At 40.8% G+C, this 23907-nt stretch overlaps 1 protein-coding gene across 1 annotated transcript in view; it reads left to right on the forward strand.

Moving 5' to 3' along the window:
* The window catches only part of LOC105482039 (EBF transcription factor 2), a 205540-nt gene that overhangs the window by 111536 nt on the left and 70097 nt on the right, over window positions 1–23907 (forward strand). The gene's annotated exons all lie outside the window — the stretch shown is intronic.

The raw sequence follows: 23907 nt of genomic DNA on the forward strand, positions 1-23907 counted from the left end.
GCCCACCCACACTCCTGGAGAGAAACAGCTTGCAAGTCGCTTGGTCCTGTGGCTGAAGCTAATGGGGTGGGCTTTGTGCTCCTTGCTAGAAGCAACTGTGGCAGTTTGCAGTCCCTGAGCAAAGTCTGGTGGTACTAGTTCTGGCAGTGCTAGAACGTAGGGGATTTGCCTTTGGGATTTTGTGTTTTTGGCAGTGATGCCGAAGGATATTAAGAAGGATTTTTTTTTTTTTTTTTTAAAGCAGACCTGATGGGATACGCGATGCATCCGTCATTGCCCCGGCAAACATACATGTGCTCTAAGGCACCTCTGAAGTGTCACACTCTCACTCAACTTCCTGGCCAATGTTCAAGTACAGGGAGTGTCGTGCGAGCTCCAGCCACGCACATTGTGTCACTTCGGTTGAGCATGCAGAGATCGGTGAATAGGGCCCTGTGCAGCAGGACCACCTCTATTAGCAGTGCACTTGACTTGTGATACGACATGGACAGGGTCTATTTTGTGAGGCCGTGGGCTGAATTTGGATTCGTGTGGTTCCAACTCTCTTCCCTTCCAAATGACTGGTGGAGAGACAAAATTTGAAAGCGGCAATGATGTCCTCCCGCACTGTTTCAGAATAAATGAGATTGTGGGTTACCATCATAAGGGCAAAATAAAATAGAATTATCAGAGGATGAAGTCAAAAGTCATAAAGGGAAATCCGTCTTTCTAAAGGCCTGAAGTATTGCTGACCTATGTTTTCAGAGAACAGATATCAAAAGCAAGATTGGGGTGTGTGTGTGTGTGTGCGTGTGCATGCAGATTAAAGTCAACAATAAGCAGCAGCCTGCTCCTTTACCTGGAGTCCTAAGATTTGCTTTTAGCTGGCCATTCTTTTCCCCTCAAAGGGAGGTGCACTTCCATTGTATAAGGCAGTGAAGCTTTAAGAAGCCAGCACATCGCTCAGGAATGCAGCCTTTCCTTCCCATTGCCACAGATTGAATTTTTACTTAAAACAACCAAAACCCTCTAGAGAGATTTTATCTTTAAAATTAATTTATGTATTTTCTTCTGACCCAAACGATGTATGGTCATTTTTAAAAATATGGACAAATAAAATAAAATGAAAATGGCCCATTAACTTACCGCTCAGAAATAATTGGTAATTATTCCAGGTTTGTCTCTTCTCTCTCTGTCTGTATTTAAACAAAAACGTGATTATCTTATGTTTACTGTTTTGCACTTTTTTTTTTTACTAGTCTATCTCTTGGTATTATTAGATGTTATTCTACAACATAATTTAAATAATTATGTAGTATTTCTTAGTATATCATAGTCAATTATCCATTTTGGGACAAATTTGTTTTCCACCATTGTATTTGTTATAAACAATGCTGCAAGGAACATCTTTTGTAGATAAAGCTTTGGGTATATCCATGGCTCTTTTTTTTTTTTTTTTTGACAAATTCTTAAAATAGAATTCCAAGGTCAAAGGCTGTATGCATTTTTAAGACTTTTGATCTATATCGCCATATAGCCAGAAAGATTGTACTAATTTATACTCCCACCAGCAGTGGATCAGAGTTCCTCAAATGGAAGTCTTCAGGGCATATTCCTGTGTGTCCCCATAAGGTGGAAGTCTGTGTGGTGAAGCTACAGTCCCTTTCCCATAGATGCATGGCAGCATCTCTAATTAATGTGTCCATTCTTAATGCTTTCCCATCTGTATTTCTCTGCATGCAGTGATTGAAAAATACCATCAACAGCTAAGTGCTGATAGATGGTTCAGAGTCCAGCAATGTCCTACTTTCCTTCCTGTCCACTTTAGAGTGAAAAATAAGTTAACTTTGACATTTTTAGCAGTCGCAGATTTAAAACAAACTGGAAATAGAATGCAGGCCCAGTTCTAAAAAGGACACGCGAACGCTCCAGCGTGCCTACAAGACCTGTTGGAAGCGGGAGAAAACAAAGCAACTCACAACGTTTCCAGTGAATGCACTTCCATCAGAACGTGCTATTGATGGGCTGCCCCTTTAAGCACAGTTTGCCTTCACTGAGTTTGAATATACCTTTTGGGATTCAAAATAATTTTGCAACAGTGGATACAGACCTTCTTTATGTGTTATTGGTCTGGGAACAGCAACAGATTAAAAAAAATATTACCAGGTCAAATAACAGCTGTTATTATTAAGTTCAGCTTTTATTATCAATTTTGCCAGTAGATTCCGGCAGTGAAAAAAAAAGTCTGCTTCTGAGCTTTTTACTAATCAGTACTCTCATTTTGCTAATATTCTAACGACTGTCAATTTACTTCAGTGCCGCCATTTGCAGAATTTTCCAATTAGCAGCAAACCTGTTCCACCTTCTCCTGTAATTACTGAGGACTCAGTTCAGATCAGCTGTGGCCAGACAGCATATGATGTAGTTGCCAAAATCTGTGCAATGTTGTTTTTAACCTTTGCATGTGCTGGCACAGTTTTAACATCTCTGTTTATAGGCAGGAGGCTTCTGCCGTAGTGGCATGTGTCAAAATATCAAAATTATTTTTAATAAACACACAACGACTATGAAAACACAAATAGGAGCATATTTGGGTTTTGGATCAATTTAATGTCTGTTCCAGATTCAGTAGCATCCCCCACTCTGCCCTTTTTTTTTTTTTTTTTAATCAAGAGACTTTTGATAAGGAACAATTGAGAATTGCTGAATTGTATCAATTTCAACCCATTTCCTTTCCTAGTTAAAAAAAAATATTACAGAGTCTGACAATTTAGAATGGAGGGGTCCTAACGATCATTTATCATAAACCTCTCATTTTTATAAATGAGGAAACTAAGGCTTAGAATGGAGGAAGAACTTACCTAAGGTCACACAGCTACTTACGTGCAGATCTGGGACTAGAACCCAGGTCTTCTGCCTCCAGTCCAAGGTTTGTTCCACTAAAGCATACATATTCCCCCTTCTCCTGGTGGCTTCTAAATATGGCAGAAGACAGAACAGGGAAGCCTCACCCAGATCCCTTGTTTCATAGAATGCCTTGCTAGCAAGATCAAAGCCAATCAAACTCTCTGAAAGCCGCCTAAACAGCTGACATTGCAGTAATAACAATAGTGCAGCAATAACTATTATTGCTACATGAAAAAAATATATTTAATAATAAGCTCATTGATTTTTAACAACATATCTGTGTTGCCTAATTGATGGGAAGTTGTATGTTTGTGTAGCCGATGGGCGTTATGAATTAAATATGGCCGTCTTTCCTTGAGGGGTTCATGTCAATGCACGAAAGACGGAAGATCTACATTTCCCCCAAGCAAAATAGTCCCCTTGTACCAAAGCAGGGAAGGCTGAAATGCGAACAAAAATAAAAACCATCCATCACTGTTTATTAAGTGCTGCTACTTGAAGGTAAAAGGGATATTGAACTGTTTTTAAATTGGAAGGAATGTAGCTGGACAAAATATTGATGGTAATATTAGCTAGGTGACAAATTTTATTCTTTTGTCCACATTCATCAAAGGAGCAATTTGGAGTGAATTATTCTCTCCATGCCCATAAACCAATTTTTCTTCCCTTTTTATTTTTTAAGCACACATGTTTATTAAGGAACATGGCATAGGAAGGATGCTATCTTCTGGTTTAAGTCGTCCAAGCCTTGCTGCATGAGTCAAAGGCTCCACAATTGCTTTAGACCAGGCCACGCATTGATCTTCAAGGTGCTTATATTATTATTAAATTTTATATGTGCTTAAAGATTGAGGCAGACTGAGTCTGTTCCCACAATTTAAAAGAAAAGGGGTGGGTCAGATTTGATTTCATTTTTAGCTGTGGTTTTCAAGTGGAAGTTCTGAAGCATTTATTTATTTTTCCAAATTTATAGTGTGCCCCTTCAGTCCAGTGTTCACTGGCTGCTATTCAATGAAAACATCCAAGTTTCTATGGCAAAATGGGCTGAGGCAGGGAAATGAAAATTGAAAATGTCGGCTGACAATGGGGAGAATTTCAATAAAAATTTAGTTTGAAGTTTCGTTCGCTTCAACTCTGTTCGACTTCAAGTCATTTTTGTTTTTGTGAGGCCATATAATCTCTGAGATGTTTCATGAAAATCTTACCAGGCAGTCCATCGTACTCAGTGATAGAGGGGGACTGCTGGATTTAAGACTCAATCCAGTCCTCAGTGTTGTTCTATATGCCTACTGTGTGTCCAGAGCTGGCCGGGAGGTTGGCATCCCTAACTTCTTCATTTGGATTTCTGGAATCAAGCCTCTTTCACCCTCAAATGTGCAGGTAGCCAAAATGACAGTCTCTTTACTTCTGACAGATCTCGTCATCCCAACCAAAGTCAGTCATTGAGCATCAGAAAGAAGTTTGTTTGCAAGAACATTTATAAACCTAAAAATCCCTTGGATGAGGCTGCTGTCAAGCTGAGCGGATTTTCTTGGATGTCATTGACTTCCATAGCTATCTCTTTCTCAACTAAATGAGGACACTTTTAAGGAAGCTGGCTGGAGTTAATTAATCAGTCGATCAATCAACAAGATTTTAATGAGTCCCTGCAAGGCACTAAGCAGTGGTGACATTTATGTAGCACTTTATGGTTGCCAACGCACTTTCCCACGTATGGTCTTATAGATAGATATTCTTATAGGTAGATACGAGTGAGGCTTAAAGAGGTTCAGTGACTTCCCTAAAGTCACACAACTATGAAGTAATGAGGTCTACTTCAGATCTTCCAGAACTGTTTTTTGTACACTACTTGAGACAGTGCAGGTGACCATAAGATGACCAGCCAGCTTCTTTAAAAGTGTCCTCATTTAGTTGTGAAGGAGATAGCTAAGTTCCAAATGAGTAGTACGGTCAAGAAGTATACCTGATCCTGGATGAGCCTTGGAGATGTAACCTGAATAAAACTGGAAGTCCATGTGTCCCTGCCACAACATGATGTCACGCCCAAACATTTCAGCAGCTGAAAGTAATTGAAAGCGGTTCTAGTTTTTCTATTTTTCATAGAACATTGAAGTAATTATAGAAAATTCACTTCATAGGATATTGCCTCATTATTTTGTTCTCCATTCGGCTCTAGCATTAGCCACCGTAAAGTCTATAACCCTCGTTCTCCATTGTTCTTCCCCAGTTCTCACCCTTACTTTTTCGCTTCTGTTTTTTCCCGTCTCTCGTGTGTAAACCTTAGCCCTTTCTACCACAATTCCACCATTTTCCCACTGATATCCTGATCTGAGCCAGGCCTGCGAGCTCAGTGGTGGGGAAGTGGGTGTGTGGAGAATAAGACTGTGAAGACTCAATCAGGATCAACATTGCCTTCCTCGTGTGTGTTTAGACGTCCCAAGGAGGGAGTCATTGTGGACCAAAGGATCCTGACTTACAAGGCAGATGGCATTTGTGTGTGCTCTGAAAAAGGAATAGAACTTAGAAGACTTTTTAAAGCACACATGCTTATTAAGGAAGATTTCAAAAGTGGAGAAGAAAAAAAAAAAAAACTACCCAATAGGAAGAAATGAAGGCACATAGTGAAAAAATCTTGAAATAGAGAAGCTCCTTGCCTTAAAAACAGAAAAAGCCCACAATAAAAAGCCTCGTCGAGTGTCTGCTCTCAATAAACATCGTACTAAGTGCTGTAAGTCACCATAGACCCTGATAAAATATTTTCGGAAGGGAAAAATTTGCGCTGATTACTTCTCTCTCTAACAGGAGTTGGATTAGGACAGTGTGTTTTTTTGTTTTTTTGTTTTTGTGTTTTTTTTTTTTGAGACGGAGTCTCACTCTGTCGCCCAGGCTAGAGTGCAGTGTCTGGATCTCAGCTCACTGCAAGCTCCGCCTCCCAGGTTCATGCCATTCTCCTGCCTCAGTCTCCCGAGTAGCTGGGACTACAGGCGCCCGCCACCTCGCCCGGCTAGTTTTTTGTACTTTTTTTAGTAGAGACGGGGTTTCACCGTGTTAGCCAGGATGGTCTCGATCTCCTGACCTTGTGATCCACCCGTCTCGGCCTCCCAAAGTGCTGGGATTACAGGCTTGAGCCACCACGCCCGGCCAGGACAGTGTGTTTTAAACAGCAAAATGCAGAGCCAGGATGCCCTGTTCACATCCCATCTCCACCATCTGGTAGCTGCGTGACCTTGTGCAAGTTCCTTAATTTGGGTTTCCTCGTCTGTGTAAAATAGGGACATTGATGTGATAATATCTCACAGGACAGTCGCGAATATTTAAATGAATCAACATGAGCAGATCGCTGCTCAACACTCAAGAAGCATTAGTTGTATTCTTCACTATTATTAGTTGTAATATTACTTTCCATTGAAATCTGTCTGCGTAGTTCTTTTTGAACTGATTATAATAATATAATACAACTCCTGGCTATTGAGTGTGGAGATAGAGGCACCTCACTATGTCAGCAGTTAATACATGAGATTTTGTTTAATCCTTGAAAGCATTCTGCATGGTAGGGCCCTCCTGCATAGCAAGGAGGGACTCTTTCCTAGTCTGTTTGTAGTTTGGCCAAACCTGGTCCACTTCCTGGTGGAAAGGGATGTCCTCTAGTTCCTTTCTCCTCTCCATCTCCCCGTTTTTTTTTTCCATTTAAAAATCATTTTATTATTAATATCATTATCCCATGTAGCCTAGTGCCTGTCATGTATAAGGAATGTCGGTAAATACTCCATTTGAAGCTTCTTTGTGCACATTTCCATTGTTAAATAAACTCTGAATTCACATAAAAAGCTGAACTAAATAACTCATATTTCCTTCTCTTGTAACAGGCACGTATTGGTAAAATATAAATATTCTTGGGCTCAGGCTTTGTTCTAAGGTCAGTAATTGATCACATGGTACAGCTCTTGACAATAAAACCAAGAAAGTGTCAGCCGGTGTCCTGGCATGAGCTAGTGCTGAGGTGGGAAGCGGAAAATTCACGTTTGGTTTCTGGGCCAAGGTGGGGCAGGAATGGTGGTAGGGAGAAGAGGACAGGGAATGAGTCAGATGGGCGCAGACGAAAGATCTGCATGGGTTCTCTTGCTGTCTCTTGTAGCTAACCCAGATAAGTCTTAAGTTTATGAAGACCAGGTTTCTAAGAGGTTCTGCTCTTCCTGCAGTATGTGGAAATCTAGCATGTGCACCTTAGATGCTAACGGTCTAAAGAGAGCGGGTGCATGTCTCAGGAATCCACACTAGCTGTACTTTTAATTTTTTCAGTATGAATTTCGGAAGGAAAAAAAATTGCGCTGATTACTTCTCTAACAGGAGTTGGATTAGGACAGTATGTTTTAAACAGCAAAATGCAGAGCCAGGATGCCCTGTTCCTGAAGAAAACTAAGAACAACCTAAAGAAAAACTTTTACTCTTGCAAGATTTTAATTTATTCCTTTTCTCTTTTAATTAGGGGAAACCCATTTCTAACAGATTCTGGAACTTTTGGCTACCTTTGTGTGGAGGATAGGATAGGAGACAAGCCTTGTTCCTTATTTGATGGACTTTTTTTTTTTTTAATATATGTATTTCTGTTTTCATCAAGTGGAGTAAATACATTCTGGGCTTTTCCTGAGGCAATGTAGGCCAGCTTTTATTCATGACAGGGCTTTCTTAGTAGAGTTATGTAATTCTTGTAGAAGAGTAGAGGATTTCTCAGAGAAGATTTTTTTAAAAATGCAATACTTGACACACTTTAATTATTTCTGCACTATAATAACAATATCATATAAACACACACTGTTTAGGACTTCAGTTCCAGTTGAGTACATTTTAGCCTGATATGTACAAATAAGAGTGTTCTAAGGCCATAGCCAAGCCAATCACAGGACTCTTCTGCTATCCTCTCCCTTGTTCCCCGCCGCCTTCTAACACTCAGAGAAAAAGTCCTATGAGGTTTAATGTGCACCAGGAACTCCAGCAGGAGTTGCCTACCCTACCAGAAAGGACCACATTATTTGGTGGTTTTAGCTTCTTTTGTGTTTTCAAGTTTCTATAGTGACAGAAGTTCTCTCTAGAGAGGACATTTCCTGTTGGTCCTTGTATGAGCCAGGGTTCTCCAGAGAGAAAGGACCAATAGGAAATGTATATACATCATATATATGATATATAGTATACATGATGTATATATAATATATAATATACATATGATAGGTATATAATATATAATATACATATGATAGGTATATAATATATAATATACATATGATAGGTATATATTTATACATATATAAATATATATGATATCTAGATATCTATAATACACAATATCTAGATATATATGAGATAAGGAATTGGCTTATTGTGAGGTGGGGTGGGGTGGGAGCTGGCAAGTCTGAAATTCATAAGACAGGCCAGCAGGCTAGAAACCCTGGCAGAAGTCAATGCTCCAGTTTTGAGGCAGAATTTTTTTTTTTTCTCCAGGAAACCTCAGTTTTTGCTCTTGAGGCCTTCAACTGATTGGATGAGACCCACCCACATTATCAAGGGTAATCCCTCTATTTAGAGTCAACCAATTTGTAGATGTACCTTCAGTGTAACACCTAGATTAGTGTTGGACTAAGTAACTGGGTGCTAGAACCCAGCCAGGTTGACAAGAACTAACGATCACAATCCTGAAACTCTCTTTCATCTACGGAATCCTTGGACTTCTGAATCTTCTTGCTGGCCCAGAAAAGATCATGTGGACTTCCTCCTTCATTCCAGGGGGATAATCTGATCTGTTGGAGGTCCTTTGCTGAGACCTTCAGGGCAGTTTGGTCATTTAAATTGCCTCAAAGGTGATGAATAGAACTCTCGAATGTACTTTCAAAGTCTTGCTGAGAAATAAATCAACTCCTGTTTGTGTTGAATGGTAGTAAAATCTCTTAGGAAAGAGCCCGGGAATGTGGAGAGGACTCATGCTTCTGGGAGTTTTTATGCCTGGACTTTGACAAAGTGGAACATATGGAGGAATCAATGAGTGTCATAGAGATGGGATCAATATGCAGACTTTCTGACTAAATGGACACCCTCAATACGGCACACTCTGAGTCAGAGAAGGTGAAGCATAGAGACAAAGATACATCCACATTGTGAAAGCGTAAAACCCATGTCCAGCTCACAGAGGCAAGAGTCTTCACCTTTCTGAGCCATTTCCTAAGAGACTGGATCATCATCTCATCTAAGCAATAGTTTATTATTTCTTAGCCAACTTGGGAAGATTATTAGAAAGGTGGGGGTGAGGGGAGACACATCCCAGGCCCGACACAATGTCTCCAAAATACCCTCTTTTCCCAGTGAAAGTCGGGGAGCCAGCCTGCCTTGGATTCAGGGCCAGAGAATACACAGAAACCCTCGACTTCTCATCCAGGCCACCATATGGCGAGAGCAATGAGATCCCCCTCCCATGTTGTATTGTGGTCCACCGGTACCTGGGGACACAGAGCCCTCACGTGGTGGTCTTGCTTCATGGTAGAAGGACTTATAGTTCTCTTAAGCCCTTTGAGCTGACCACGTGTTTGAGGCAAGACTGTTTAGAACACCTATTGGGATTGGGGGACTGAGGGATAGCAAAGAAATAGACAAAGGGAACATATCAAGGAATTGGCTGGTACCTGCACATATCAGTTGCACTTCAGCAAGATGTATAACCAGAATCTGTGAATTTCCAAACCCAAATATAGTGATAGTCACATTTGACCTTTAAAAAGCATTCCCCACAGGGGCTATAAGGGTTCTGCAAAAAAATCTTCCTTTCTATCATGAAAACGAAAAGCTGCACGCTTTCTCCTTTGCCCCAGATCGACTGTGAAGGGATTTGAGGCCCCACAGCCCATCGTGACTCACAGGCAGCTGCTCTGACCTGAAGTTTGCACAGACCTCCAAAGAAGACCGTCCAGAGGCTCGGCTGCCCAGTGATTAGGCCCCAATGAGTGATTCTGTGTTCCTGGCAATTGATGCACACACATGCGCAGGCACACACACATGCGCAGGCACACATGCATGCAAGCACTGCACAAAAGCAGGTGAAGTGCATTCACGAGGCTTGGCTGAAGTGATGTGATGGTGGGTTGGGGGGTGACAGTATACACTCAGGAATTAGAGAAACGAAGGCTGACAAATGATAACTTCCTCGGAGCCCCCTCTGCAAGGTTTCAGGTTGACATTTTGCCGTATGTCTGCATGATACACTCACTGTAAGGCACCTCAGGTTCTTGGTGGAACCCAAGATTCTTGACCATTGCCCCATTTTTGTCCTCACAAGTCACACTGATGACTCCTCTCAGCTCCTTCTGTGCACCCCAGGTTTTCTGAAGTTCTCAGGACTATTTAGGGATAAAATATATCACAAATATAACTCTTCAAAATTGCAGGAGTTACAAGGGAAAAGATATGTCAGAATTTCCAAAAAAAGGAGAAGAATATTCTCAGGACTGAGGTGAAAATACCACCAGGCCCCTGAGTGTAGTGCCCCACTCAGTTGTGTAATCCCAACAATAGGAAAATGACTAGGGTCACAGAGCTGCTGGGGGCTGTGAGAACAGGACTGGCTTTTGAAACCCCTGTTAAGATTGTCTCCCCAGGGCCAAAGTAGGTGTTTCCAAAGCACCCAAAAACAGGTCTGGGAAAAGGCTCAGTCCTCTGTTAAAGAGTGAATTCCTTATTTTCTGTGCATCTGGTGTGTTTTCGGGCACCAGTGGGTACAATTGTAGCTACATAGGCACTTCCAGGGGCAACTTGCTGCTCTGATATTCAGCATGGGTGTTAAAGGTGCAGAAATAGCTGGACTTGCAATGTCTTGTGCCAAATCATGTATTTGCAAGAATCAAAATTCAGGTTTAGACGTCTGATTACCAAACCACAGAACTTAAGGATTAGTCATGCTAATGAAAGCCATTTGGCCCTGTTTTCTCTGCGAACAAAGCTATCTGTGTTGGTTCATTTAATCTAGCTTATATCTGGCAATTATTGATATTAAATTGATTTAGTGTTTCCAAAGATGTTTTAGACACCCAACACAAAACTCCCAGTTTATTTTACAGCTGAATACAGAACATGAATTCCTTCCTGATGTAATCAGCTTTTCGTTTAACCCCTAAAGTGTAAGCATTGATCCCTCCTTAACTTGGTGGCTTAATTACCAACCATCGCGCCCTCCTTCCATGTAATTTATTTTCTGGAAATAAACAGAACCCTGTGGGTGGAGGGTCACTTGCCTAAGCTCTGGGGAGGATCACTTTTACTGAGTAGGAAGACAATTGCTAAGTGTGTCGTGGTTACTTACCAGAGGCTGAATCTACGGTAGGAACATTAACAATATCTGCTATTTCGCAAGAAAGTTCTAAAAGGTGTTCTAAGTTGTTTCCCAAAGCACCTAGGTAATTCTCCCATCATCTCTCAGAGGCATTACCCAATTTTACAGGGAAGATATGTGAGGGAACTTGTACGAGGGATGACAGTAGGCAAGTGAGACACAGAGAGGTGAAAATATTGTCAGTAATATAAACTGTAATTGAACATGAGTGCCTGCCTCTTAAGTTTTATCCTCTAGGTCACACTGCCTCCTACATTACATAATCGGTATTAACATAACCATGGGAGATTAATTTTATAGATCACATGAAAAGCAGATGACATTTATCTTCACTTTTCAATGCATCATCTCATTAGGAGAAGCATAAACATTCAGCCCAGGTTAAAAGAGTTAAGAACAAAATTAATCCGCTAACTGCTTTATTATTAAAAAAAAATCAAAGTCAGTCAGCCTTTATCTACCAAAAAAGGCTTTGTTATTATTGTATTGGGTTAGAAAATTTTCCTAACAGAATAATAAGCTTCCAAATGAGGACAAATTGTGAAAAACCATGAGCTGGCCTTCACTAGGCCTGTTGGTTGAATTATATCAAACTTGAATAAAAAAGTGCTCCTGTGCCCACGACTTTGGTTAACAAAGCAGGGAGATGGGAACAGCTTTTGATCAGTTTAGAACTTGTATTGCAAAACGAAGAACACAAAATAAAACTTGAAGCAGGCTTATCACTAGGAGTGATGAAATCTGCTTTTTATGTAGATATATATGTGTGTGTATGTTTACAAATAGAATCGTTGCCTGGTTGTGTGTTCAGCATGATTTTGATGTGATCATCCTGGCAAGCTGAGAGATGGTAAAGAAAACAAAACAACCTGATTTTTCAGGTTCTGTCTTAATTCAAGGCACGGTCTATCAGGAGGAATGGTGGAATTGTAGCTTCAATTTGGGTTGAATGAGAAGCTCATAAATTCTGACTCATGTATGAAACTAGATGATTTCCCTGTCATGGTGTTGGGCCACAGGCCTCTCTGGGCCATTTCTGGGAGTGCTTATCCTGCCTATAGGCTTGCCAGGGAGAGCCTGATGTCAGATCCCTGCACAGACTGGCCTTTCTCCCAGCGCCGCTGGAGCGACTCCACTGTGCGCCTTCCCGAGGGACCTGTGGCTGTCTCTTTCCCATGCTTCCGGACCGCGTCCTGCTGCTCACTTGAGTCCTGGCAACTCCCTGAGAAAGCAGAACAGGCTCTGTGGCCTCTGAGTAAAGGGCTGAGATGTTTTACTTCCAGGTCAGCTGCTGATTCTCCAAGGGATGCATTTTTTTTTTTTCCCTTTAGTAGTTGTATTCCATTATTCACTGTGTAGGGAGAAACCACAAACCCAACTCTAAACTCCAGCGTCAGGAAGAATCATGTCAGTAAAATGGTCTCTGGCTTTTGCAGATTATTGGATACTGAGCATGTCAATTAGGCCTTTCCCCACCACTGATGTGAAAACATTTGTCATTTATTTAATTCTCTGCCTCATTCCAAAAAGAGCTTGAGAAAGTTCATTTGGTTTATCAGCACTCCTTTCAAAGGCAGTAGAAGATGAGAGAGCCAATGACACTGAAAGTTCCAACTTTTGGGGACTAGATGCAACTTTTATATTTTTTGTGTTACCCTGCCTTTTATGATATACATGGATGTGAGTGTGTTGACTTAATAATGATATCTGTTCTGGCAGAGGAAATGGGTGGCTGAACTATTTTAAAGTTTAGGATCTATGTAGATATCTAAAAGCCCCACATTCTTTTCCTCAAGAAAGGTTTTCTTATTTGACTCATCCTTATTATGTGATCTTAAGTGAACGTACTGTGTAGAAACACATTTCTACCACACCAGGCTTTGAGAACCAATCTCATTTGATGAAGGGTAGGAATAAGTACCTAAAATAAATGCTAATTTTTAGAAATTATCCAGATTTATAAAACATGGTGTAACATAAAACCAGGTTTTTGTGTTTTGTTTTTAAAGAAAAAAAGCAAAAAACAGCCTCATCAATTTGGAAGTTATTTGGAAGCTAAAGTTTGGGCTGGGCTCAGTCAAGCACTTTTGAAACTTCAATATAAATTCAGGTTCTGGTTTTCAGCGAAGTGGGGCTGATATTTGGGAGTCCCATGAATCTGCCCCATTTACATTGAGCCTTTCTTTGAACCTGAGTGAGAAATCCTCGTGACTCCAAATGGGATGGGAGATTTCATGCCTAGCCTCCATTTTTGAAATAAGATGGCTCAGTTTCACCTTGTTCTAAGAATCCAGCATATTTCTGAGCAACAGTGTAATATGGCATGGAAGGAAAGATGAGAAATTCCAGGTACACAGAAGCAGTGCCCAGGGGCTGCGCCTGTTCTCACTGGGTGCATCCTGGGGTCTGGCGTAGGTTCTGGTTCTCCCATGAGACTTTTCGTTTGAGCAGCAATTTTTTAAAGAGAAAATGAAAGAAGAGATTCTGGACATCTACTTAGGAGCAAAGTGAAAACTAATTAGGTAATGTCCTCTGCAAGATGACCAGAATCAGCACAAAATGCAATGGTATTACAGAGAATAAAGAAATGTGAAACAGATAGCATTCTCTTGTGGTATATTTAAAAAAAAAAAGATTACATTTTTGGTACTAAGATGTGGAAACCTCCAAAAAGTTGATAATTCCCATAGAGTTAATAGAGGCTTTAGGATCAATAAAGTTCGAATCACAAAGAGAACAAATAACTGATTACTGATTCCTGGAACGTTGTATAGATATAGGGGTTGGATAGAGCTTAGACCGATGTGATCATTGTCTACTCTATTGACTATACTCTGGAATATTATTAGCCTTATCTGAATGCCTTTTGTATCAAATTCTTGACCTGATTTTTGTCCCAGTTTCTCTTTTATATCATCTAGGTTTAGTTCTTCTTTAAGGAAAAAAAAAGTTAAAAAAGTTCTAATGAAAGCCGGCTGACTCTACTATGAGTAATACAAGAAAATCTGTTTTGCTTAGGGAACGACAGAATATTGAAATACCTGGTTTTATATTTTTATGTGGGTTTGGCAAATGTGGTCTGAAAGTGGCTAATATGATACCTGACCCAGTGTTAGTAGCCAATGATAATTCCATATGTACCAACTGCTACCTGTTAGCCTACAGGTGCTTTCTTTTTTCCTTTTTTTGGCACAAAGGTGTATGCACTGTGAATGTGGATCTTCATGGCTGAAGTGGCAGCAAGCCGCCATAGTTTTCAGATAAAATTGAGCCTAGCTGTAATTACTGTCTTAGTTTCTCTATTTCAGTCATCCCTTTTTCCCAACTTACTGCCCCCCCGCCCTGCCGACCAACTTTTAGGTAGCACATAAAAAGCACAATACATCACTCAGAATTTGCAAACTGGGGAGAGAGCAAAGATAGGCAAGAAAGAAGGAGGCAGAGAGACTGAATCACAAGAATAAACTAGAAGTGAGGTGAATGGAGGAAAATCCTCCTGACAAAATAAAAATTAGGGAAATTTTCCAGAATGTGTATATTAGGTGAAAAAAAAAAATCCATTAGCTAAAGTGCAGCTTTGTTAACTAACTGCTTTATACCTTATTGCTTAAATGCCACCAAATTTCTCTTTCTCCCTCACAGCTGATTAGGAATTACTCAAAAGCTGACTAACTCTGCATGGGTCACAATCGCTTTCTCTCCACCTGCTCTCCCTGGTACATAGTTTGAAATTGGGTAGGCAAAGCTGAAGAAAATAGCCAAACGAAACACAACCCCAAACACAAAACCTCTTGTCTGTCAGTAGGTGGGACTTGCTTGAAGGACCTGCCTAGCTCTTTCTGACTCAATTCTGCTCCAGTCTCAGGCCAGTGCTTTATGGAGGAAGTGGCGAAAGTCACCATTTCGCCCTGTGAGTTTAACCATTAAGCACTTTCTTGCTTTATAAAAACAGACGCGCACGTGTTCCTGACTACAGGGAAACCAGGCCTCCTATTATAACCACTCAAAACGGGATATGAGGAATCTGAAAGAAAAGCACAATAGTTTCAAATGACTTTCTTGAAAGGTGAGGGCATTATTAAAGATTTCCATGACCCTTTGTGTATTCTTTTGAGAGAAAATAATTTTGGCCTCTTATTAGTCTTATTATTCCAGCTGTTGTCATGTTCCTTCCGAGAAACTACTAGAAACACAGAAAGCTCTTTTTCGTTGAGGCTTTAAAAAAATTCCTGAACCATTTAATCTCTTTAGATGGGTACTGATGCAAAAGCTATGGTTTGGCTTACAAAAACTCTCCGAAAGTGTTACGTTTCCAAACTACCCAAGTAATAACATTGCTTAACTCTGAAAACCTGTGACAGCCTTTTCCAGGTGCTTTCAAAATATTTTTTGCACTTGAGTTAGTTGTTGCAATAGATAGCCCCAGGAGGTAGCTGTCCTGGGTTCTCCTTCCAGATAAGGAGAAGAGAAGGCAGCTCACACAAACGTCTTTCGGGGAAGAAGCAGAAACAGTGCCCTTGGCATCTGCTCCCAGCTTTGGCCAACAGCCTCCGAGGTGCTGGTGTACTTTTCAACTTTCTTAACTCCCAAGCTAGCTTATCTTGTAGCTTTGTTTATTTTTTAAAAATTCTTTTTTTTTTTTTTTTTTGGCTGCCTGGTATTGAGAAGGTGTGTTTAGTATGGTAATGAGCCTGGGAAAATGGTTTCCATTCTCCAGAAGTTTCTATTTATAGACTCACTATAAAAAACTGAATTAATAGAAGGCTAGGCACATTTCAAGTGGCTTCATCTTTTTGACTTAACAATCTTTTGGCCACTGATAGCACAGTGATTTAGCTGAGTGGAAGGGCTAGGGAGCTCTCTCTTTGCCCTAAAATTATATTTCTCCTCTCTTTGAAGGTTGACTGACTTCTCCTTGCCAGAACATGCATTTCCCACTTTCTTCCTGGAGTCTTCCTCAACTTGCATGACCGCTAAGCTTCCCTTGCCCTTCCAGATTTCCATCCTGCTCTGAATTTTCTAACGAGTCACCTACCCAAGCCTTGGGCTCTCCTGATCCTGGTTTATTTTTGGGAGTCAAAATGAAGCTTGATGCTTGGTTGGAAAACTCTATAGTTTTCACAGTGCACAGATGCATACTTTTCTTTGAGACTCCACTCTCCAGCATTAAAGAGAGACCCTTCATTGTAATAATTACCGAATGGATACAGTCCTAATGGAACTTAATTGTTTCCACTAGATGGATCTCGGGTGTTTTTGGCAGCCAAAATGAAAATGATTCCAAATACCATCAAAGGAGCTTATAAGCACCCAGCATGCACAGAGTGTTTTGATATACAGTGTAGTGTTAATATCATTATCTCTCCTAATACAACATACGGTTACTTTAATCCTTTCCCGCCTCTGTGATCTTGGAAGATCCAACGGATAGAAGGCAAAGAATAAAACATTATATACAAGGAGACAAAGGGAGAATTAGTCCCCATCCTCTGGATATGACTTTTTTTTTGATTGTTTGAATGTTGGCTTCAAATATGTACCTTTATCAGTACTGACTTCTGTATCTTCCACGCTAGTTTGAGTTTGTATGTGACATCAAACATACCTTTTCACACATGTTCTTTCCAGATTTTTTTTAACACTTACTTAGCAGTTTATAGAAGGAAGTGAATGATCTCCTCAAGCTGCTTACAAATTAAAAAAAAATCTGTGCTTATTAATTATGCAGGATTAGTCTAATTATAATTCAGCAAATTAATTAGCGACAGAAGGTGTTCTGAAACATTGGAGTACATTTGCATGTTAAATGGAGAGGCTAGTCTGTAATATATGTAAATTTATGCATGGCTTCATAGTTTAATTTAAAAATTTGCAGCTGCATATGGTATGGGAGCAGGTGAAAAGTCAGTTTTAGTTTAATGATGCTAACAAACATTGGATGGTGTCCTGTCTTAGCAAGAGAATGCACTCATATCTGCTAATCTATGAATCTGTCATAAGAATATAACGTTACATAGAGGCACAATCTCAAGGTCATTGGAGAGTGAACCCATAGGTGCAATAGGTATAAAGGTGAAAACTGCAGAGAGAAAATGATGCCAGGAGAAGCCCACACTCTGAACTTTGTCCGCCACTTTCTCCAACATTGCATGTTGCGTCATTCCGCCTTAGTTCAGGGAAAGTAATGCTCCAGCCTGAGTAAATAGGGGTATCTTTTTGTCTCGCTGGTATCTGTTCTGGCAGGTGTGAAATAGTTGTCCAACCTTGATTCCCTTTCCAAATCTCCACATTTGCACTCCATTTCAATTTCCTGGAGTCGTGGGAAAGTTATTACCGAGTTATGAATTAATGGTAGGGTAGAGAGTTTTACACATTGGCCTCAACCATCTGGCAAAACAGTAAAACCAGCGGACCAGGCAGCAGCAAAGGGCTCTGGGTGTAATTGGTGTTCACTGCTCAGCCTAGCATAGATGAGCTCTGCCGGGAGGGCAGAGAATGGGAGGGGGAGGGGAAGGATGGGGAAGGCAGGATGGGGAAGGGGTGCTGAGAAAATGGGACGGTGAGGACCCATTAAGCTGATGGCTGACTAATAACTTCATTTCTCTCCTTCACCCGAGAGTCATGGTACTGGAAAGGGAAATAGATTTGTATTCTGATTCTGAAGTCTCACGGAAAGATTTTTTTTCTCAGTCCGTAGTATGATTCAGTTTTGCTGAGTTCTTTTTTCTTCTCTGGATGAGAAGACAGAGGAAAGGATAAGGGCAAAGAAGAGGACATGGGTTGTTTCTTTTTTAAAAAAGGAAAAGATGGAACCTTGTGCATTGCAAAGAGCCCTCCAAAGACATTTTATGAGAACAATTAGAATTACAAACATGCTCTTAGTGTGTGTTTCATTCCAATTCAAGCCCAAAGAGTTCGATTATTATTTTCATTAATGGTGTCAGATTTTTATCTGAGTACAAAAACAAGGACTTTTCCTTAGAGATTTTTTTCCCTGTGAGCCTCATGGTGTCGAGGAATAGAAATCAGGAGAATGAAGATGCGTCTGAATATAGAAGGGGGGGGGAAACCAAAACTACAAACACACAAAAACCTCCCAACATCTAACCCCAGGTTCTCAGAAACTGTAGTGTGTTACCAATCAGAAATAAGTGGAGAATCAAAGTGGCCCCTTGTTTTTGCACTTCAGCAGCCTTTTACAGTCAACTGCTTGCCATTTGGGATATGGGAGACGTTCCCTTCAGAGGAAATCGTGAAATTCCTTTGAAATGAAGTCTATCGGTATGGAGTCAGGGAGTCAGATTTACATAGTGGGGGAAGTAGCTCCTTCCTGATATCTAAATGAATGCAGCAGATTCTACTCGGGAGGCAGTGTGTTCAGTAATGAAGGAGCTCTTGCCAAACTGAAACGCTACTTCCAGGGACTTGAGCACGGAATAGAAAGTGACTCGATGGGGCCTGTTGCCAGTCAGAAGCCAGCATATTGTGTGGGTAGCTCTGAATTCTTTTGCTGGCCAGAGTTTACTGAAAGCAGGAATGAGGACTCCCATCCACCACTTTTTGTGTTTTTGTGGTTCTTTTTTCCCCTACTATCTGTGAGAGCGGATTAATTACATGTGTGTTTTTTTTTTCTTTTACTATCTGTTTCTTAAAAATTAAGGGAAGTTCTTCCAGTGGAGTACATATTAATATTGGAGAGATAAGCAGGGTAGAGAGGACCAGATTTAAATTTGTGGCAACTCCTTCTGGAATAATTTTGTTTGGAAAATTGTCTGTTTTAAAATGTGGTGGGGGAGAAAGGGGCAATACATGGGAAGGGATCATAAGGATGTGTAGAAAAAGATGAAGAAGCAGACTTACTTTGTACCAGGCATTTACCCAAACACTTTGCATGAATAACTAGTCCTCCCTATTGGCCTTGAAAGGTGTTTTTTGTTTTGTTTTGTTTTGTTTTGTTTTGAGATAAGAGTCTCACTCTGTAGCCCAGGCTGGAGTGCAGTGGCACCATTTTGGCTTACTACAAGCTCCGCCTCCCAGGTTCAAGTGATTCTCATGTCTCAGCCTCCCAAATCACTAGGATTACAAGTGGTGTGCACTACCACACCTGGCTCATTTTTGTATATTTAGTAGAGACTGGGTTTTACCATGTTGGCTAGGCTGGTCTCAAGCTCCTGATCTCAGGTGATCAGCCTGCCTTGGCCCCCAAAGTGCTAGGATTACAGATGTGAGCCACTGCCCCTGGCCATAAGGTCTTTAATTGTTACTGAAAGTCCCTAATTTTTACAGTAAAAATTAAATCATCATCATCACCATTGTAGAAGCCATGAAATCACATGGGCTTGGTATGGACACCCCAATTAGTTGCCGCATATAAGACTGAAATTATCTGCTACCAAAGGCATGTTGGTCTATTTAAAAATCTCCATCATGGAGATCCTGCTCTGTCCCTTGGGTAAGTGCTTCCAAAATTTAGCCTTGGTGACTTGATTCCCAAAAAATGTTTTCCAAGTTTTAATTCAACTTCTTTTGTTCCACGTTCGATTTTCAGCTTTTCCTCTCCCATTGTCTTGATAGACAAATGGCCTGAATTTTCCTCATGCGCTTGAATAATCTTTTTTTTTTTTTTTTTTTTTTTCCTGAAAAGGCTAAAGCTATTTGGGTTATGCCATCTTTGGACAATTTGGGTTCTTGAGAAGTTTTGTTTTCTAAATATCTGATAGATTTACTTATCTTTTCCTTTGTGTCTTCCAAAATAGTCACAGAACTTCTAGAGAGTGCACTCCCCAATAGGAATGGTAGATATTTTTATTCGTTTGCTTATTTTGTTTAGCAACATGAAGGGCTGCACTCTCATTCCAGCGGAAAGGGAAGAAAATGACAGGATTCCCCCGTGTGGATCAGTAAGGCAGTTGTCCCGTGAAACAGTGTCATGTGGCAACATGTTCAGCCTTCTTTTTCCCCCCAAAGCTTGGCCAAGCTTTCACCAGACCAGCATTTTGCTAAGAGTCAGACAGACTGACTTCCACTCTTATTTTTTCTGCTTACTAACTGTTTTGCCTTGGGTAAGTCATTTAACCTTTCTGAATCTTGTTTACCTCCACTGTAAGGTGGGGATGAATTTTCCTACTCCCAAAGTTGAGAAGATTACATGAAATCATGCCTGGCAAATAATATAAGTTCAATGAATATAGGCTATTATTAATTATAATTATTATTTCATCATAGTCTTTTAGGCAAGAGGAATTTGAGAAGTTGAGTGTAGTTGGAAATAAGAAAATTTATTGCTTAAAACGTTTCTGTAAAGTTAAATTTTTCAGATCTGAAATGGCCTTTTATTGAAATAATCTGGGTGAACAAGCATTAATGGTAATAAGTCCCTGCCTTAGGAATGTCTGTGGAGATTAAAGATTCTATACCTCTTCTGTTCATGTGTTTATTTTTACAGTTTTGGGGTTGTTTAACTAAATGGATTCAATAGAACAAGCTTACAAAAATGAGTTTAAACTTCATTTCGTTTAAGCCTAAAGAAGCCAGTAAGTCAAAACTATTAAGTCATCTTTCCTTTCCATGAATCTTCTTGGGCTTTTGTGCCAGCCACCGGCCATCTTGCCAAGCAGATCTCAAATACTAAGCCAAGTGTTCTCAGATGCGTCATCACCAAGTTACTGTAGGGTGTAACAAGAGCCCACTGGGAGCTTGACCTCCTGGAGTCTTTTCATTCTTGTGGACTTTAGTCAGAGTCTTCACAAGATCTTTAAAGCTTCAGGGCCCTTTGTAGCCTGGGCTGACACCTCAACAACCAATAGATGTATCCAACGTACTTATCTCCAGGCCAAGGCTGGGTCCCACTGCTAACCTTCACCTTCCCTAGGGCTGCCTGGGTGTAGACTCTGCTGGGGGATCTTGAAGGAGGAAAGGATGTTCTCTGTTGTTGGAAGGATCAAAGAAGATATTACAGTGAAGATCTAGATTACAACTAGAACATCATTGTTGAGATTTTCTCTAGTCTCAGATGGAAAGCAATCACTTGCGAGTTTTCCTACCATACAAAGCTGAGTGAGCTACTATGAGGGCTGTTCTTAGAGTGAGAAAATGAACTCATGGGTGTGGATACCCAGTAGGCTTCTCAGTCTGGTGTGAGAGCTTGGATTGCCTAATCCCCCAAAGGATGTAAACTTGCAGAGAGGATCCTAGAAGAAGAGAGGCAACTGCCCATTCCTTTCAAATGTGATTCTATGACCCAGCTATCCCTATATTGCATAGTTCTCAGAAATGGTATGAGAGTGTTTTAAGGGAAATGGGCTGTCTCCTTTTCAGAAACATGCACAAACAGTGAAACTCAATTGTATTTTAACTTATTGGGTTGAAAACAAGGAGGTTTAACAGCTAATCCAGACAGAAAGTGTCTTCTGCAAAATAAATGAACACACGTGGTTAAGTCCCTATGTGGTTTGTGAGGCCATATCAACTGTATGTTTGACTCAGTCTTTAGTGACCTAGCCTGCTTATGTGACCATCATGGCAGAGAAAGAGAACTAGATACAGCATCCCCTCTCTTGGTCTTTGGAGAGTCTGGGGTGTTCTCATCTCTGTGGTGTATAAAATGTGGCCATATCATAGCAGAAGTTGTTTCCAGGGTAGGCAGAATTAGATTCTTTTTTAAGGGAGTAATGAACTAAGTTTTTAAAGTGAAAGGCATTTTGCATATTATTTTGTATACAGTGAAACTCTGTATAATGGTAGCTGTTGACTACTAAGTTCACATTCCTTCGATGTGAATTACCTTTTTTTTTTTTTTTTTTTTTTCCTGATAGGGTCTCACTTTGTCACCAGGCTGGAGTGCAGTGGCATGATCTTGGCTCACTGCACCCTCCACCTCCTGGGTTCAAGTGATTCTCCTGCCTCAGCTTCCTGAGTAGCTGGGACTACACGTGCCCGCCACCACGCCCAGCTGATTTTTGTATTTTTAGTAGAGACGGGGCTTCACCACGTTGGTCAGGATGGTCTGGATCTCTTGACCTCATGATACCCCCACCTCAGCCTCCCAAAGTGCTGGAATTACAGGAGTGAGCCACCGCGCCTGGCCTTATGGACTTTTTTAATATTAAAATTTTTAAGGAGGGACTAGATCTTGTATTCCAATTTGGAGGTAAATTGAATGACTTCTTCCATAAATCCCAGAGAAATATTGTGCTGGGTTTTGTGATAGACCATTGGTAAGAATTCCAAGTCTGTCAAGAATATTAAGTAGTTACCTTTCCTGTGATTTCGAGCCTCCTGTCCCCACCCCGGAACCTTAACTCTGCACAGTATTTGTGCATCTACTTTGAGATGGGTGGGATGACGGAAGACGTGTGGAAGCCACCTACACACTTTTACTGTATTCCTGAATAGTACAGGATATTCCAGTATTTTAGAGATTGGAGAGGAGGGTATTCAGTAATAGATTCAGGGGTCTTCAGACTCATTTCAGAATCTGGGGAAACATATTTGAATAGTTTGGTTGGGGGATCCTTGGGGCCAAGGACTTTGTTTGCCACTGTGCCTGAACTTTCTGGCATACAGAGCACAATACATATTGATCAAATGAGTAAGTAAATAAATGCAGCAGAAATTTTCAACATTAAGCATTTAGTTCCATGTTTCCATATGTCTATCTTTGACCTACCGATTTCGACTTGGGACACCGCAGTCTCTTCAAGAAGCCAGGATATTTCACTTTTTTTTTTCTCCTGATTTATTCTTCCTGTTACGTGTGTGTGTGTGTGTGTGTGCCATTTTTAGACCATTTTGAAGTATTTGTTTTTAACAGGTTTATTGAGATATAACTTACATATTACAAAGGGCACCCATTCAAAGGGTGTAACGCGATGGTTTCTAGTGCATTCACCGAGCTGTGCAGCCATCTTCACAGTGTCATTGGTGCAGGAAACATGCAACACCACATGGAACTTGTTGCCACAAAGATCCAGGCTTCAGTCCTTGTGTTCACCACTTACAAGCTTGTGATCTTTGGCAGGTTTCTTAAATTCTTGAGGCCTTCATTTTTCCCAGCTGTAGGATGATCCGTCACTCATGGGGTTGTTGTGAGAATGAAATACGGTATTGTGTATTGGGCAGAGAGTGGCTACTCAGCAGACTGTGTTTCCCTCCACTCTGCGACCCCTGTATCCTTCAGCTGCTGGACCGTGCAGGATGGCTAGAGGGGACGTAGGTGGCTCTGATCTGTGATATTCCTGAAGCACCCTCCCTGCCTCAGAAGCAGAAAGAGTCCTAAAGGGACAGTGCAACTCACCCAACAATCTGCCCATCAGCCTCAGGGCACCGCCCACTCTGGACAAGGCGTCACCCTGGATGTCTATTTGCAACCTGTCAGCTGTCCCCACTTACTTATTTTTCACAGTTTTATCTCGGTGGGTTTGATCTACCTCTCAGAAACCCTCACTCCCACCTCTGCCACACCCACTCAGATTTCAATAAGTCGTGGTCTCTTGTTTTCAGTGGTTTCTTTCCCCACTCTAACCCTTTTTGGAAGGTTCTCAACTCTGTACATTTTTCTTTGCAGTCATAAAATATTACGGTTAGAAAGAACCCTAGAGATCCCGTTCAACTCCTTTGTTAAGAGAGAACGAATGTGAGGTAACTTGGTCCCG

This window comes from Macaca nemestrina, chromosome 8 (genome assembly GCF_043159975.1).
Source record: "Macaca nemestrina isolate mMacNem1 chromosome 8, mMacNem.hap1, whole genome shotgun sequence".
In the NCBI taxonomy this organism is placed as follows: domain Eukaryota; kingdom Metazoa; phylum Chordata; class Mammalia; order Primates; family Cercopithecidae; genus Macaca; species Macaca nemestrina.